Source organism: Harpegnathos saltator, unplaced genomic scaffold, assembly GCF_003227715.2.
Source record: "Harpegnathos saltator strain DR-91 unplaced genomic scaffold, Hsal_v8.6 scaffold91, whole genome shotgun sequence".
Classification (NCBI taxonomy): Eukaryota; Metazoa; Arthropoda; class Insecta; order Hymenoptera; family Formicidae; genus Harpegnathos; species Harpegnathos saltator.
This window is the reverse complement of record NW_020230719.1, coordinates 783,282-802,009: the sequence shown is the minus strand read 5'-3', so window position 1 is coordinate 802,009 and position 18,728 is coordinate 783,282.

Genomic DNA, 18,728 nt, shown 5'->3' with positions numbered 1-18,728 from the left:
AAACATGGGCTTTCTCTCTCTTTCTCTCTCTTTTTCTCTTTTTCTCTCTTTCTCTCTCTCCCTCTCTCCCTCTCTCTCTCTCTCTCTCTCTCTCACTCTCTCAGAACATTCCGCTGTTGGCGTCCCCTCGTTCGCGCGTAGGTAGGTAGATAGGTAGGCGGGTAGCTGTAATCTAGCGTCGGTTTACAACGTGGAGACAAGGCTACCGTGTTAACGTAAAAAAAAAAGGAAAAAACGTATGTGAAGTAGGGTTCACTCTCCGGGAAAAATCTACTCGGCTGCACGCGGGTGGGCGGTCGCGCGAGAACAAAACGATCTCTGTTTAGACCCGTGTTAGTGATCTTCAAAGCTGGGATAAACGCCGTCTCGACGGTGGAACGAAGGATATTACGTCGAAATTGCGCGAAATGTAAAATGCATGAGCGGCCGCCGAGCCGAGCTCGTGGAAAAAGTGAGAGGCGCTCGCGCGACGAAGAACGGAAATAATTAGATTCGAATGTAAACGCCCGCGAATCGACCATTCGCGTAATTGTTGCCAAGAATAACAAACGAACTTCTGCTGCTAGGGCGGCCGCCATGGCCGACGTTCCCGCGGTGTCGAGGTCTCAATGACGATTGCTCGTCTCTCGCGGCAAGGTAAAGAGAAAGTGAGACGGAACAGGCTCCAGGGGGAGAACGGAAAATTGTGGGAGGGAGCAATTTAGCCGAAGAATGGGGCGAGCGGTTATTAACGGTATGAGTGAACTTGCATCGCGAACATTGTGCCGTAAATCGGACTGAGCCGCGATGGCCTCCGCTGTTAATGCGTGCGTCATATGAAACGGAGACAGAAAAGATGGAAAAAGACCGAAGAGCGGCCGGTGAACGTGACTTTTGCCGACGAAACTCGAATATTTCGTCTCTTTTCCCTTTTTGCTCCCTTTCCTTTTTTCAACGTCCACGAGCCTCCGGTGTGCGTTAAAACGCGGAAGCGAAGTAAGATATACGCGTTCTCTTTTCTCCCTTTTCGTTTCTCCTTATCCTCTTTTTTTATCGGGATGCAGATGTTACACACGAATGTGTTGAATTACGAAGGAAATATAACGGCGGATAATCCGCTGAGCGATGCGCCGGGATATTAACGGTGATTTACGGGGGTGAGGTAGCAACGATATTACAAATAGGTACAAATAATACACAGCGTATTAATCATTGATGTTGCAAGATAATTTCGAGAACCGCACGGGGGGGGGAGGAGGGAGATGTACGATGCAGCACATGTGTAACATTGCTTTGCAATAATCTGATCTATTTTTTCTCAATGAGGCGTGTATTAATTTATGAAACGGAAAAAAATAACGAATGATAAAAAGGGTACGCAGGCGTTCGCGCGCACACGGTGGTCGACAGATGCAAAACTGTCGAGACTTCAAGACGAAGTGCGAAAGCGTGACAACGGAACGAGATCTTTGCGCGTAAATCACCGGTGACAGGCCGAGAACGGCGTCACCGCCCAGAACGGCGGGGGATAAAGAGGATAGCGCGTTAAACGAGATACGAGAACGAGAGGGTGAGGAAGTCGCATAAGAAACGCCGAAAGAAGAGGGGAAGGGGAAGCAGGAATAGAAGAAGAAGAAGAAGAAGAAGAAGAAGGCGATGCCGACGAAAAAGACGAAAAGGCAAAGGAGCGGTTAAGCCACTGACTGAATATTGCGCGGTGGCGCAAACAAAAACCACCCATCCTTACGACACCACTGTCGAGAAAGTCCTCCCTGCAGTCTCCCCCCCTCTTCGTTCTCCTCTTTCTCTCCGTCGCTTCGCCCTAACCCCATCCAGCAGTATCCAACTCGACGTCGACCGAGATGAGCGCCGCTATCTCTCCGCAAAACATATAAACTTGGGTAACAGAAGGCAAGAAACTTAATTCACTGGAAAATACACAACAGATAAAGCTGCTTTCAGACGTGCTGAAAGGAGCGAACGTCGTTGCTCGCGACGGCGACGATGCTTTCAGCAGCGACGCGTTAAATGAACGTCGACCGCCGAAGGGCCGCCTGGCCACTTCCGCCGTCTACCGTTAGCTCCGGCCTCGCTTTAATGCCTGACAAATAATCGTAAATATTTTCCATGTCAACCCACCCGGCGACGCACCCTTCGTTCTCGAGCTCCCCACGTTGTCTGGTGTCCAAGCACGCAAGGAGATTCTTCCTCTTTTCCCCCCGAAAAATATATCGAAATCACTGACTGGGCGTTCGGCCGAGAAGGCGGCCATGTGTAGGAGGCAGGTATGCATAAGGGATGGTTTTTATCCATGTGTTTCATTTGTGAATTTTATTATAAGAGGAACAGCAAAGAAAAGGAACCGCACAGTGTTCTTTTGAGACCACGGCTACTTTTCTCTGAATCTCATAAAAACTGGAAAAATATTGCAACATTGTAGGAAAAAAAATTCTACAATAACCTTGTTCTAATATTTTGTTATCATATTTTCTCCTTGTCAATAAATAACTTATTATTAGTTATATTGAAATTTTCAGAAAGTGTATGCTGTACTATTTTGCACAATAAAAGTAATTTTTATTAAGATGATTAGAGAGAGAGAGAGAGAGAGAGAGAGAGAGACAGAGAGAGAAAGAGAGAGAGAGAGAGAGAGTCGAGAATCGAGAATTTATAAAAAAATAGAGTAGATTAACTAAAATATTTTAGTTGCATTACTAAAAAGATAAGTCTCTCTTTCTCTCTCTCTCTCTCTCTCTCTCTCTCTCTCTCTCTCTTTCTCAATATCCTAATTCAAAAAAGATGTTTTAAATCAAATTACGCATTATATAATGTAAATAAATAAATAAAATAAATAAAATACAAATAAAAATTAACAATACAAATGCAATATAATAAATATTAACAACATAAATATTAATTAAATAAATATTATTTAATAAACATTAACTGTCGAAAATAAATTTTTGCATTTTATTATTCAAAATAACAACAGTGCACCTAATTTAGTATAAAATAATTATGAACAATAAAACATTTTTCAAGGGTCCCTGCTATAGATTGCATGCCGTTGTAAGCTTAGTCTATAACTTTTAACGACGGTGTCATTATCATTGTTATCGTTCCATTACTTTTCTACCATGTTATATTTGCGTTACTACAACATAACGATAAAAATACTGTGGCTACCACCAAGGTGCAGAATAAACTAATATAACATGTTTGTCAGGATGTTTTATGTTTGCGTATTTCTCCGAGAAAAGAAAGATATATATGGTTTACAGGATCTTTCTTGCTCCTATAAAAACGTACACGAATGATGTCTCTATTATTGTTTTACAGTCAATTGCAATAATTTGTTGTCTAAGGAGTTCCAGCTCGGGAATTTAAATGTGCGAACCTACACCGAATAGCTTTCCACGTCGGCGTTTATAATCTGCTGTATAATCACGCCGTTCCTCCGTGAAATATCTCGAAAGATTCGTCAAAAAGCCAAAGCGATAGACATATGTGAGCGAGGCGTGAAACGGCAGTTTGCGCGAAGCAAATAAAAGTTAAGGGACAAACGGCAATGTCGGAGTCAGCTGTTATATTTAAAGCGGAAAAACGGTGGTGTGGTCGCGGACTGTAAAGCGCCAGTGTTCCGCATCGCGGAATTGCCGCGCGAAAGGCTGAGTACAGCAGAAGATACCCATAATTCGTGAAGGACCGTGTCTGCCGGAGTACTGGTGACCTGAGATTAAAGGTCCGGCGGAGGATAATCGTGCCCTGATATACCTCTCCGCGAGAAACTCTCTCTCTCTCTCTCTCTCTCTCTCTCTCTCTCTCCCTCTCTCTCTCTTTCTCTGTCTGGCCATCTTGCTGGCGAAGAGAATCACAGCGATAAAAATTAATTTCGTCCTGTCTCTCATGTTTTACAAACTCTGACAACCTCTATGCATTTGTTCATATTCACTTATGCCATTTTCGAACGGTACGATAAGACACTTTGGAAAATTCCATCCTGACGCGCAACATATGACTCGAGACGTCGTTTCATCGAGAAATCCTGCTGCAACTCTCCACATCGGCCGCGTTATCGACTTCAGTTTTGACATCGGTTGGCCGATAGATAAATTTCCCCGACTGTGGACGGCCGCGGGACAGCTTTCTTTGTCGCGGGCGAGCGCGAGCGCGAATTTACTGCGCTTGCTGATGCAATCCAACTCTCCGTCATACGATATTCCGTGAAATCGATCGCGTCCCCTTCGACGGCATACGCGAGCGTAGACGGTGCGGAGTCGAGGCTTCGGGTCCGACCCCGCCGATGAATTCTATTTACGGGCTGATTCACTTATTCAGTCTTATTGACGCTGGCACGGGGACTCTCAGACTGAGAGAGCGAGAAGGAGCGCGTAGGGCGCTTCGCGCGGGCGCGAGGGAATTCGCGCGTACAAGGAAAATATGAAACGTTGCCATTTATCCTGGCCGGATGCGTCGCGCATTCCGGCGTACTGGCTCGCTTATAATGTTAGAGCCGGCGCGCGGTTAAACTCACGCAAAATTACGTCCAGAATTCATGCGAGGCATGAAACTCCGGCGCAGCGGCAACGGCACCTTGTTGCCCCGCGGATATTGTTACTCATGTGAATACACTAAATAAATTAGAGCGCTTCAGAAACAGCGGCGGCCCGTAATAAGTTAATCACTTCGCCCGAAGCTTATATCGCGCGCATGCGCGCGCGAACTAATGTAATTAAATGATAGAGATTGCGTTCCCTTTCTCTCTACGCCCTCCTCTCTCTCTCTCTCTCTCTCTCTCTCTCTCTCTCTCTCTCTCTCTCTCTCTCTCTCTCTTTCGCACGGTAGGATCGAGTAAGGACCCGCGGCCGAGCGCGGAATATTTCGCGAGAAACGCTACTGGCGCGATTGCGATTACGAGGATGTATCGAGCGATTGAGCGCGCGATGCGCTCGTAATTGCGATCGGCAAAAAAGGCAAAAGCGCAGAAAGGCACAACAATTCCCGGTTCGTCAATAAGGGAATATCATCGTGAAACACATACCGATCACTCCAATATCTCCGACCCTCCGTCGAACATCAAAGCTTTCACGTTTTACGTTACGCACCGCACCACATCGTATTACATCTCGCATTATGGAGCGTTCATACCGCACGAGGACATTCATCTTGTCGTGCTGTCGTACAAGGTGATACAGTTGAACGCACGTGTCTTGCGGCCGAATTTTGTTCTCGTAACGCGTTATGACACTTTGCTCGGATTATTCGTATGTGCTTTAATTATCTAGTTGAATCATGGCTATCGTCACTACTTCGTCCACTTTCCTCTTACAATCTGGATATTTTATTAACGAGCGGACTGAGAGTCATATCCATGCATGTCGTTTACGTTGTAAATTCACAGGAGGACGCATAATAATGAACGTGTATGACGTTTTCGAACGTATCTTACAAGAGCGAGCGAGAACGGCAGTGTCACCGTACCGTAAAACGATGTGGACGCGCCATTATGATTTTCCGCGATGTCGAAACGTGCTTTCCTCTTACACAGGCGTACACGTTTATTCGTACAAAGGAAGTGGCCGGGATACACACAAGCGCAGCCCGCGAGATCAAAGTCGAGACAGAATTTTGCTGCGGGGGTCTTTAACTCGACGTTACGGGGAGATCGAAGAGTCCGTATTGTACATGCAAAACGCGCATGGATATATACATAATATGGTGAAATGCTGGCGAAAGTTGGAGGAGTAAAATCTACACGTTGCCTTTGTGCAATCGTCATCCATTTGTCATGGTTACATAAATATCGAAGTTCATTTCACCAGCGCACACACGTCCTTTTGCGACATAAAGAATAAAACGACATATCAAGTAGAAAATACAAAGTAATGCAAAGTAGAAAAATGTTGATAATACTTATAATCGTAAATCGGCAACAGCTGGTGATGACGTACCTTTTATCGCGTATGTGGCTACACGGTATTGCTACACTGGAAGAAATTTTTTGCGAAATATTAGCATGTGCGAACTGAAGAAAATAAATACCGCACTAGCATGTCCAGCTATGCCGAGAGAGAAAATGTTTATTTAACCCCGTTAAAATTATCTTTTTATTATTTTAATAGGAAAATAATGGTAACAACACGCGTATCAAGTTATTACCAATAATACCACTTTTGATCATTTTCCCGACAGTAATTATTCCGTTTACAATTAATAATTCGTAATTATTGTAATTAACAGGCACAAATAGCGGACACTTTTCTCTCCGTATAATTAGCTGCTTACTTAATTAACTTCTCTATTATCTAAATCTATTATTTGTTATCTTTGAGCACAAGTCAATAATTACAGGTAACATTTTAAATTAAACGCATATAAGTATATTCATTTGCAGAAAGGTGTGAATACATTTTTTATATATTTTAAAATGCAGCCGATATCAAGTGAGAAAATTGTGTGTAATTTTTAATGGTAAAATAAATTCTTATTGGATGTCGGATGCATCTCGAAATGTGTTGAAAAAGTAGTGTTTAAACCGCTTTGCAAACTAGTTCACTCAGATTCTATCTGAAAGACGCAGGTCGGAATTGTGACATTATTGAATACTGATAATATAAAAAATGTCATACGTTACGTTATCTTATAAAATACATTTTATAAATGCTATTATTTATATACGTCATTTTATAATATTACAATCACTTATATAATATATAAATAAGATTATATGTAGGTGTCTTAATCTTATAAATAATGTACAAAGTTCAAAGAGCATAAACTTTAACGCGCATTTATTACTATTATTAAAATATAATATATTTAGCGTTCTGGGATGCTGAAGGAAGATTCCCTCATTGAGAAATAAGTGTTTGATATTTACGATTATAATAAAGTTTTTGTGGCTAGGAAAACGATATTTGAAGTATATGCTATCATAATGTCAATGTGTAATAATAATTTTATGTATATATTATTTATCATATTATTTTTGTTGAAACGACAAAAAATATAATTGATGTTAAAAATAAATTTTAATAAAATTAATCATTTTTCTTCTCAAAAATCTATTTTCTTCTTTTGAGATTTTAGGTTGATTCTGTATTGAGAAACATAATTAAGAATATTTATGCATAAGTTCCAATTGTAAATCAGTATAATATTTCATATCTCTATAAAGATCATATAATATACCGAATTCTTGATTAATAACAAAAGTTGTTACATATATATGATACATATAAATGTTGTAAATTATACATATAAAATTTATAAATTTGTGAAGAGATGTTTTAATGCTAAGAACTAATTTTATTAAGTGAAGTATGCTATAGGTAGCAATGATATTTTATATTTTTTTCTTAAATATATGTTTGTGAATGTAACTTTAGAATATAATAATTGCAAACTATTTAACGACAAAAAGAAATGATTTTTATGTTTTTATTACAATGTGTGTCATTTTAGCTAAATTCGATTTAGAATTGAGATTCAGCTCCTAATTAGGATCGTTATTTTATACCTCAATTACACGATACGATATGTATTGTTAAAAAAAAATGTTCTCGGTATATTTGATGTGCCATTTACGTGTAAAAAAGTTTGTGAACAGAATCGCAAAGATACTAATACTCGACTGCAAAAAATTTCATACTTTTTGGGATTGGAAATAAATTTTTCTATATATTATGTATAACCCTCAGCGGAAGGTGAAAAAGTTTGCTGCGGAAATTAGGGATTATTTTATGAGATAACAGCGAAGGTGTTTCCATCGGAGAATAAACGACAATAAAAATTATTCCGCTTGCTTTGCGCCCATTAACATTAACGCGACGTTTACGATGTACCATCAGAAAGTTCAGGCTTGACTACGCTCGCCTGTGCTTATAAAATTAAAGTTTGCTCCGTGAAAAGCTCGCCCGCTAGCTCGCTCCGCGTCGAGGAAATCTTTATCGTCAACGCCGCTGTCGATAATGAGTTTCTGCGTCAACCGTGACATACTTAGAGCACCCGAACGTGATGAAATATCAAACCATATCGACTGCCGCGTAAACTAAATAGCTGCTTCGCACTTATATATTGGGTGAGTGCAAAAGTTCGTGCGGAGTTTGTGAGTAAAAGTCACACAGTGATTAGGCAAACAAATCAACAAAATCTTTATTCAATCAATGATATATTTTCCATCGTTTTCTATAATCTTTTCCCAATGTTCTGGCAGCATACGGATGCCTCGATCATAAAAACTGCGCGGTTTAGATTCGAAGAACGAAGAGACGCCGTTTTTTAAGGCCTCCAAAGAGTCAAAGTTTTTTCCATTTAAATAATTTTGCAATGACCGGAACAAGTGATAGTCAGATGGTGCGATATCAGGAGAATACGGTGGATGCGTTAAGACATCCCATTTCAGTTTGAGCAGCGTCTTTTTCGTGTGGTCTGGCGTTGTCGCGATGAAAGACGACTCCCTTGCGATTTGACAAAATCGGACGTTTCTCTTTTATTTCTCGATTCAGATTGGTTAATTGGCGACAGTACTTGTCCGAATCAATCGTTTCGCCAGCGGAGAAGCTCGAAATAGATTATGCCCTTGCAATCCCACCAAACAGAGAGCATCACCTTCATCGGGTGCAAACTGGCCTTTGGCATTGCGTCACCAGGCTCACCTGATTGTTTCCATGTCCGTTTGCGCTGAACATTGTTGTAGAGGACCCATTTCTCATCGCCCGTCACTAGTCGATCCAAAAACGACTCGTTATTGAGCCGCCCGAGTAAAGAAACGGCTACAGAAATTCGCTTGATTTTGTTCTTCTCGGTCAGCAATCGGGGCACCCATATATCGAGCTTCAAATCGAATCCCATCTTTTTTAAACGCCGAAAAGCGGTTGATTGGTCAACGTTTAGTGCTGTAGCAACTTCTTCTGTTGAAATTCGCGGATTATTGAGCACTAAAGTACGCAAAACATCGTCATCAATGTCAGAAGGTCGACCAGAGCGTGGCTCGTTTTCAAGGTTAAATTCTCCGCGCCGAAATTTAGCAAACCATTTTTCCACAGTTCGTTTAGCTGGTGCTTCATCCTGATAAACATCCTGAATGTTTTTTACGGCTGCGACAACGTTTATTCCCTTCCGAAACTCGTAAAGCATAACATGCCGTAAATGCACCTTATCGATACTCATTTTTAAAGTGATATTTCTCGAAGCAGTTTGTATGAAAACAAATGATTTTTTTTTTAATAACAGCTGAAGACGTCACCTTTCCAACGTTATATAATATGTAGATGGAAGTATTAATGACAACACTTTACGACGCTTATAACTCCATCTATTGAAACTCCGCACGAACTTTTGCACTCACCCAATAAATACAGGCGCATAATGGCTCAGCAGCTCGAATAGTTAGCGGTACGGTAATTAGTGATCAGTAGTGAACTATATACTACATTAAGAAGTTTATTGCAATGCTGAACGAGTACAAAAAGAAAAGAGATAGGTATCTCAAAAAGTTACTTCTTTCTCTGTTTAATGAATTTTGGTTGGTTTTTCAAAACGGCTTTTCATGAACTTTGCTGCAAGCTTCTCGGTTTTACTAACATTAGTAAAATTCATTATACGTGTAAAAATCCTAAATAAATTGTCGCAGTTCTATGTAAAATGTGCAAGATATGTGTAGCAGATTACAAAAATCAACAAAAATCTATACAGGGTGTCCCATTTCAAAAAACGCACCTCGATCATTCTTCAACAAAGCATTTTCAGCAAAAACATTTGATGATTTTGAAATTTCGAAAAGTTAGCAAGTTAACAAAAATCAGGTTGCTATTATAACAATATAAAGTCTAATACCACTTTTTCTTCCGACAAATAGTTAGCGAGTCATGAGTTAAATATTGAATAAGTTATAAAATTTTTCTTAAATATCTCAAAAAACATTAGGTAAATAAAAAAATGTTTCAAACAAAAGTTGTTTAAATTAATTGGTAGAAAAAGACGGTGTAATAAAAAATTGGGGTTCCATTTAACGCGTTTTGTCCTGAAATGGCATAAATTTTTTCTTTTCTTAATGTTACTAGCAATTATAGAAAACATCGGCGTATTGCAGCCAAACTAGGTACCCTATAGTTTTTGGGTATGCTCTTTTCAAATCCGTCGTCCGTTTCAACCTATCTCAACTCAGTTTTCCGATATGGTCACTTTCATCCAGAAAAGTCGGAAAATTTTCAGTTTTTTTTTTAATTAATCGTAGATTTTATAAAGATAGAAGTTTCTGATTCTTTCTAAACTCTGTATCTGGTGGTATACAGGTCTGTATTCGAAAATCCCATAGAGTACAATACGAAATTCAATATGGCAGGCTTAATATGGCGACGTTTTTCATGAAAATTATGGTTTTTCCGTATTATTCTATTGTTTCTGAGAATTTTCGTATATTTCCTGAATTAAATCTATGGAGAAACATTATTCTCATTATTTGAGACCAATTTCTCCCAATTTGGGACATCGTCCGAGTAACGTAACCTATAGATCTTGTGAATAAGCAGTTTCTCTTAATATCTTTGAAATATTTTGTGAATAAGATGTTGACATTCCTATGCAATCTATTATTTAAAAGGTTTTTGGAATCGCTGGATCTGGATCCAGGGTCAGATATGCGAAATCCAATATGGCGGATCCAACATGGCGGACTGGAATTCCAAAATTCAAGTTTTCGGTCCGAAAAAAATTTTATTTGATTTAGCTTAAAATTTCAATTAAAAGTTGTCTCCTGTCATTTGTTATTTATTGCTTAGATCTTTATTAAAAATTCATGAATATGTAAAATTTTAAAGTATGCTCGGAAATTTATGACTGCTCAAAATGTCTTTCGTTTTAGTTTTGTGAATTATATTATTTCATGAGATATTTTTTGTAAGAGATTAAAGTACATTTAGCAGTTGAAATAATTTTCTATTTTATTTTTGAAATGATTTTCTATTCTATTCTATTATATTTCAATATTTCACCGTCCGTTCGCCACAAGAAACATTTTGTGTTGCCCGACTCTTACCAACAAGGAGGTAGACGGTTTTGGAAAGTCTTATTTTTTTGTTTTATTTTTGTTTTTTGTTTTTTGTTTTTTTTTACTTTTTATAGATCTTGCATTTTTTTAATTTTTTTTCAATTTTTAGATTTTTTGGTTTTTTGCTTTTAAACATAGTTGTGTGATGTTCATCTTACAAGTTTAAAATATGCATTTCTAATGGATTCATTAGCCTAAGAACAAGTCAAATCTTTTTCCTTTTAAACTACACTATTTGTTTACACTGTGAATTTTATTAAAACATGTTACACAATAAAAATCATTACAATCCAAACAAAATTTTGTAGTCCTTACAGAGCAATTTGTGACTGAACAAGACTTTTTTGGCTAAGAACCACATTTGTGAGCTATAAGAAATGAGTAGTAACTAATCGAAAGTAAAAAATTAGTCAATGTACGATGAACAGATCAGATAATTTGGAATAGAACGTAAATGGAAAAGTAAAATATTTAACATAGAGCATCGTTTCTGGAATGCCTAGATCTGTAAACTAAAACTAAAGGTGACTAATGTAAACCCTATTCATATTGAACGTAATTGAATGACATCAATGAGGAGCAATAATCTGCGGAACCGATGCATCAAACAACTTTATTCGAAATTATATTCATGAAGTCCCGGACATGTTCAAAAAAATTATAATTTTACGAAGTCACTGAATTATTCTGGAATCATAAATTATAAATAAATTTGAAGTTATATTACCAGATCCTACCATTGTATAATTCTTATAATTGTTACATTCTTTTCATGATGAGAATTAATTACGGCAGTTCTACCGTCAAAAAATTAAAAGTTCCCAAATGAAGTCATCAATGTTCAAGTATATATCAAAATTACAATAGAAAACTAAGCAATATGTAAAAAAATGACAGGAGACAACTTTTAATTGAAATTTTAAGCTAAATCAAATAAAATTTTTTTCGAACCGAAAACTTGAATTTTGGAATTCCAGTCCGCCATGTTGGATCCGCCATATTGGATTTCGCATATCTGACCCTGGATCCAGATCCAGTGATTTCAAAAACCTTTTAAATAATAGATTGCATGGGAATGTCAACATCTTATTCACAAAATATTTCAAAAATATTAAGAGAAACTGCTTATTCACAAGATCTATGGGTTACGTTACTCGGACAATGTCCCAAATTGGAAGAAATTGGTCTCAAATAATGAGAATAATGTTTCTCCATAGATTTAATTCAGGAAATATACGAAAATTCTCAGAAACAATAGAATAATACGGAAAAATCATAATTTTCATGAAAAACGTCGCCATATTAAGCCTGCCATATTGAATTTCGTATTGTACTCTATGGGATTTTCGAGTACAGACCTGTATACCACCAGAGTTTAGAAAGAATCAGAAACTTCTATCTTTATAAAATCTACGATTAATAAAAAAAAAACTGAAAATTTTCCGACTTTTCTGGATGAAAGTGACCATATCGGAAAAGTGAATTGAGATAGGTTGAAACGGACGACGGATTTGAAAAGAGCATACCCAAAAACCATAGGGTACTTAGTTTGGCTGCAATAAGTCGATGTTTTCTATAATTGCTAGTAACATTAAGAGAAGAAAAAATGTATGCCGTTTGAGGGCGAAACGGGTTAAGAAAAGTAATTATCAGTGAATATCTCGAAAGTGATGTCATTTATAAACAAAGTAGTATAATTGTTTTATGTCCCCCTTGAAATCATACAACTTTTATCCGAAACATTTTTGCTGAAAATCCTTCGTTGAAAAATTAAGGAGCGTTTTTTGAAATGGAACATCCTGTATAAGATGTCGATTGCGGAATCAACTTAACTGATAGTCTCGTACCATTTTTGTAGCATGGATTGTTTCCAGATTCCAATATTTCGCACGGATGGTAAGTCCTTAATCAAATATTTTATATGCATTAATTTCTTCTAAATTGTTCTGCTGAGAAGGATCAAAATGACGATTGAAACGTATGATTAATTCTTCGAGGAGTGGTTAAAACAGACTACTTATTTTATTTGTGAATTTAGCGGATCTCTCGTAATCGACATCTTGCGTGGGCTGCTTTTGTAATTTATTATAAGTGTAGATTTTATTATCTTTATTCCTAATGTGTCACTGAACGCAGCCAATATTCTCAACTCAAAGAGAGGAAAAGATAAACCGGTTATATTTGTTCTCCTCCCTTGTCCCGTTTTCTCCCATGTGAGTGAGTCTTTCAGTACAACGTAAAGTTCACTACCTGTGGCCTCGCCTTCACACTTTGTTTCTATTGCTCGTGAGATTGACGAGTCAATAGAATGTAAAATCACCTGTTTATAATAACACGACACGGCTCGTTTGCGTTTCTTTTCACTGCGTCGTCACGTCATTTCGCATGAAAGAAGTTCGTGTCAATCGCGCGTAGGACGCGCACGCGACCCAGAAAAACTTTTATTAAAAGCCATTAAAACAATAAAAGCGGCTTTAATTATCGTCGGTATTGCCGGGTATAAGCCACATGATTTTTCGAACGTGTCGTGCACGCATGTTTCCGCTTTACGACAGCGAGAAGACTCGCTTTGTACATCGCAATTCTGCGAAAACAGTTCAGTGGATTCTTGCACGGCGGTGACGATATTGCGAGAGTAAATGGACACCGTGTGTCAAAACTTTCCATCCTTGCGATGTGTCTGTGTGTATGCGATGTGTGTGAGCATGCGCGCGCTCAAGCACTCAGTATTATATTGAATATGATTGATACGTATTACAGCGAACGTCAACGGCCAAATGAATTAAATCATCGCGAATACAGGATGAGACATCGATCAACATTAAAACTTGTCCAGATAAATATAATCTTCAGTTTATTACACGAGTATTCGACGCGTATACACATGCACTCTGAGACTCGCGAATTTATCTTTTTCTTTTTTTAATAAAATAACGTGCGACTTTCCACGATAATCATGCGTTCTCCTGCGTTCGTTTTATAAATTGAAATATTAAAAAGGTATAAAAAGAGAAAGCGGGGCCGTGTCGGTATATACGTATAAATATTATACAAATACATTCCTCTTCCTGATAATTAAAGGAAATACGCTCGCGAGACATCGCCGGAGGAATTTAATTAAAAAAAGAGAAAAAATACATTTTTCCTTTACATTATCTGTCGCGTGTAGCTTCAAAGAGATTTTTTAGAAATCTTCCTGATCTCGCAAGCATTAGCGGAGCGAAGAAACACGACGATGAACATCCGCAGCTCGTGATTATTCAAAATTATGGCCGGAAGCGAGCTCAAGACAAAGAATGTACACACCCTGTACCTACTCATGTCTTCTGAACTAAGAAAAAGTTTATCACGAGCGCAGTTGCACGTTCGGCCTCTTGGTCGCATTAATTATGTGCGAGCACGTCCCGAAAGTTTTAACCACACTGCGAGGAGAGGAGCAGTATTTACTTTTATTTTGTCGCGACACGCCGACCGCAGCGGTAAGCCGAATGTTGCTGTAGAGGACATTCTGTCTGCTGCGCATGTCTGGGAATTCGGTTTTCGAAACCTCGTGCGTCTCCGAGGGGATTTTGGCAATGCGAAAATCAATATCAGCGCTGTTCTTGTCGCCGCTTTCTGCGATCGGAACTTGAGGCTTGTAATGACTGTTAACGCGATTGTTACTTTTCTAGAGTCTTGGCTTCACGCGAAAATTGAGTTCTCTTTCTTCCTCTCTTTCTCCTTCGCTCTCTTCTAATGACATACTTGGGCGAGATCACAGATCGCCGCGAAGAAATGGTTGTAAGAAGGCAAAATTGAGCGAAGCGGCACAATGAGACACGGAGGCTCTCGGGACGCTGGAGGAACGAGATCTCGTTGAGGGAAGTATCTCTTGGAATGCGCGTCAGGCTTTTTACAAGCGGGCAACTGTGAAACATCATGTTCAGCGCTTTATTATAAAGCAGCAGCAAGACAATGGAGGTTTTAGGTCCTGCAATTGTTAAGAATAGTGCCACGCCGTGGATGCGAATCATCGTTCTTTCGTGTCTCTAAGAGATCGCGGAGATAATTTTCCAATAATTAACCGGTTGTAACTGTAAAATCGCTATAACGGAATTCACGAGTAATTGACGTTATTTGGAGATTCTTGCGGAGCACGTTACATAATACAGTTACTTGGAACTCGCACGCACTAATGACGGTAATTAATTTAGCATCAGGCTAATTGATACGCCCGGCTTATTCAGTAGCACTGCATGATTGCGCGCACGCACGAGTGCTCGCGAATCTGTTGCATCGTAAACGTCCCTTGGACGTGATATTTAAGACAGTTGATCCGTAATCTATTTTTTTAAGAATTGGTTTTTAAATTCGAACAATACATTAGTAGAAACATCTACAGAATGTTTTGCATATGACCAGATTGACCAGACGAAATATTTTACAATAGTAATTATCAGTTCGATGATAATGCAAAAAAAATATCTGAAGATATTGTTGTACGGTTTAAAAGTGTAATTATGATGATGGAATATTATTTCCTCAAGATCATTTTTTCGAAGATCTCAAGGTCAAGAGTATTTTTTAAACAGAACTATACAATTTTTTTGAATGATCTTATAGTTGACATCGAACGAATTTCAGCAACTTAAAACAATATAGTCTACAGATGATTCTTGACATAGGAAATATATATGTTTGAAAAAAAGGAAAAGTAACAAATACTTTTCAACACAAATGTATATTTCAAAAAGTGTTCAAAATGATGTCCATCGATTTTAATATATTTTTGAATGCGAAAAATAAATGACTTATTTACATCTTCTATAATTTCTGGCGTAATAAAATTATATATTGGGGACTTGAATAAGTTCTCGCTGTCTCTTCGTGAAAATGAATGCTTTATTTTAAAAAATTAGTAAAGAACATGTCATTGAAAGTGTTGTCCATCGCTAGCCACTACTTTCTCCCATCTTTCTGGCAGCATACGAATACCATGTCGAAAGAACGATTCATCTTTTGAGATTATCCACGAATCGACCCATTTTTTGGCACTTTATAAGAATGGAAGTGCTGCTCAGCCAGGCCATAAGTCATCGATCGGAACAAGTGGTAATCGGAAGGAGCAATGTCCGGTGAATACGGCGGGTGGGATAGGACTTCCCATTTGAGCGTTTCCAAGTAGGTTTTGACCGGTTTTGCAACATGTGGCCGAGCGTTATCATGCTGCAAAATTACTTTGTTGTGTCTCTCCTCGTATTGCGGCCGTTTTTCCTTCAATGTTCGGCTCAAATGCATCAATTGTAGTCGATAGCGATCTCCCGTGATGGTTTCGTTGGGTTTGAGGAGCTCATAATATACTACACCCAGTTGATCTCACCAAATACAGAGCATGAGTTGGAACCATGGATATTCGGCTTTGCCGACGATGTTGATGCATGACCGGGCTTACCCCACGATTTTCTACGCTTCGGATTATCATAGTGTATCCACTTTTCATCGCCAATTACGATACGATGCAAAAAACCTTTCCTTTTCTGCCGTTGGAGCAGCTGTTCACACGTGAAAAAACGCCGTTCGACGTCTCTCGGCTTCAATTCGTACGGCACCCAATTTCCTTGCTTTTGAATCATTCCTAATGCTTTTAAACGTTTGGCAACTGTTGTGTGATCAACTCCTAATGATTCTGCAAATTTATTTTGCGTCTGACATGGGTCTTCGTCGAGTAATGCTTCCAATTCTTCGTCTTTAAACTTTTTCGGTGCGCCAGAGCGTTCTTTATCTTCAACGTCAAAATCATTATTTTTAAAGCGTCTAAACCAATCTCTGCATATTGTTCCCGACAGAGCATGGTCGCCGTAAGTTTCTACAAGAATTTTATGTGTTTCAGTTGCAGATATTTTTTTGGAAAGTAATGCAGTAAAATTCCCCACAAATACTTTTTTTTTTGGCACGAAATTCGACATATTTAATGCTATGAAAAAATATGTTGTTTACTCTTCGGCGGAATAACATATATTGTCATTTCGAGCCTAATGGTGCAGCTTCACGATGGAGTTGATTGGAAGAGAAAGTAGTATTGCCCGATGCAAAAAGGCTAAGATAACACTGTCGGAAACAATGAGAACTTATTCAAGTCCCCAATACTTGCACTATTCATTCTTGCATGGTTAGTGGTGTAAGATCATTGTAGAAAACCTTATTTTTTAGACATACTTAGAAACAAAATCTAAAAAGTTTAAATCTAATGATTGTTTTTGCATGTTTTGTGGTGTTGTAAGATCATCATTGACAATCTTATTATTTAGGTATATTCAGGAAAAAAATCTAATGAGTTTAAATCTTAATTAATTATCGAGCTGGCCAACAAATTTCAGCATCTATTGAAAGGCATAAATATTTTACTTCCTCCTTTTCCTCGAAGATATATATATACTTTCTATGTTAAGAATCATATGTAGGTCATACTATTACAGATTGCTAAAATTCAATGAATGCCGGCTATGAGATCGTCCAAACAAGAATGAATGGTTCTATTTAAAAAATAATCTTGACTTTGAGATTTTTTTAAAATGACCTTGGAAAAAAAGTTCTCATCTTTATAAATCCCTTTTGAAGCAAAGGTATCAACACGGTCTTTTTTAAGTTATTTGGCATATATTTAACATGAAAATTGTCATTTTACATGAAAATTTAAACAAAAGTTCGATCGATTAAATAGTGTAGATGTGGAGCCACGTGACATATACCCAAAATTTGCGTGCATGCTTGCAGTGTCTACATAATTTCGATCTGTAGATTCGTGCAATCTGTAAAACACAAATATTTTCTTGTAGATACAAATTATATTTATAGTTTCTCTGAGGGGGATTTTGTAATTTCATAAAAGTAACAAAATGGCGTAATTTACTAAAAAAAGGTTACGACTTTTTTCTGCAAAATGGAAAATCAGAAAACGCTTCCAAAAGATTATAAGGAATTTTGTTATGAATATTTTCGTTCAAGTCACATTTAAAAACATTCAAAACTCGCCGAGTTATCGTGCACTGATGGAAAATAGCGTTTCAAGAAAAACGCGTTTAAAGTTTTGATATGAAAACTTTGTAATATAGCTTTTACTTAATCGAACTTACTATTATTCAGCTATTTCGGCATCATAAGGAATACTTTCTTGCGTTTCATCAGCCATATGCAATATTTTTGATTTAGCATGCCTATGAGCAATTCTCACTTCTTCAGTCGCTTGCTTGCTGCATCTTGATCCGAGCATGTATCAAATAGTTTGCGTCCTCTTTTTGGCAATACTTGTAGGTATTTCAATGTGGATTACCGACACACCCATTATTCGCATATATGTATCGGCTCCATCATTAAAAGTACTTGCAACTATGTAAGCAGCAATTTCTATGATTTGAAGGCTGTCAAAAATTGTTTTCGGTGCAAGCTTCCAAATTTTCTCATTGTAACTTTTATTATTATTCCGGGTGAAGTCTCCTTCGCATCTTTGCAACAAATCCTCTTTGCTTAAAACTTCGCGTACAAATTTAATGACCGTTTGCACGATATCCAATAACGTAGGTTTATATTTGTAATATTTGAAAGTCCCTGCAGCCTTTACTTGCTGCATCGTACCACGTGCATCAACTATCGGCTCTGGTCGGGTAATACATACATGTATGTTGTGGCTTACGTCATGGAAATTTTATGGTAAACGTGGCCC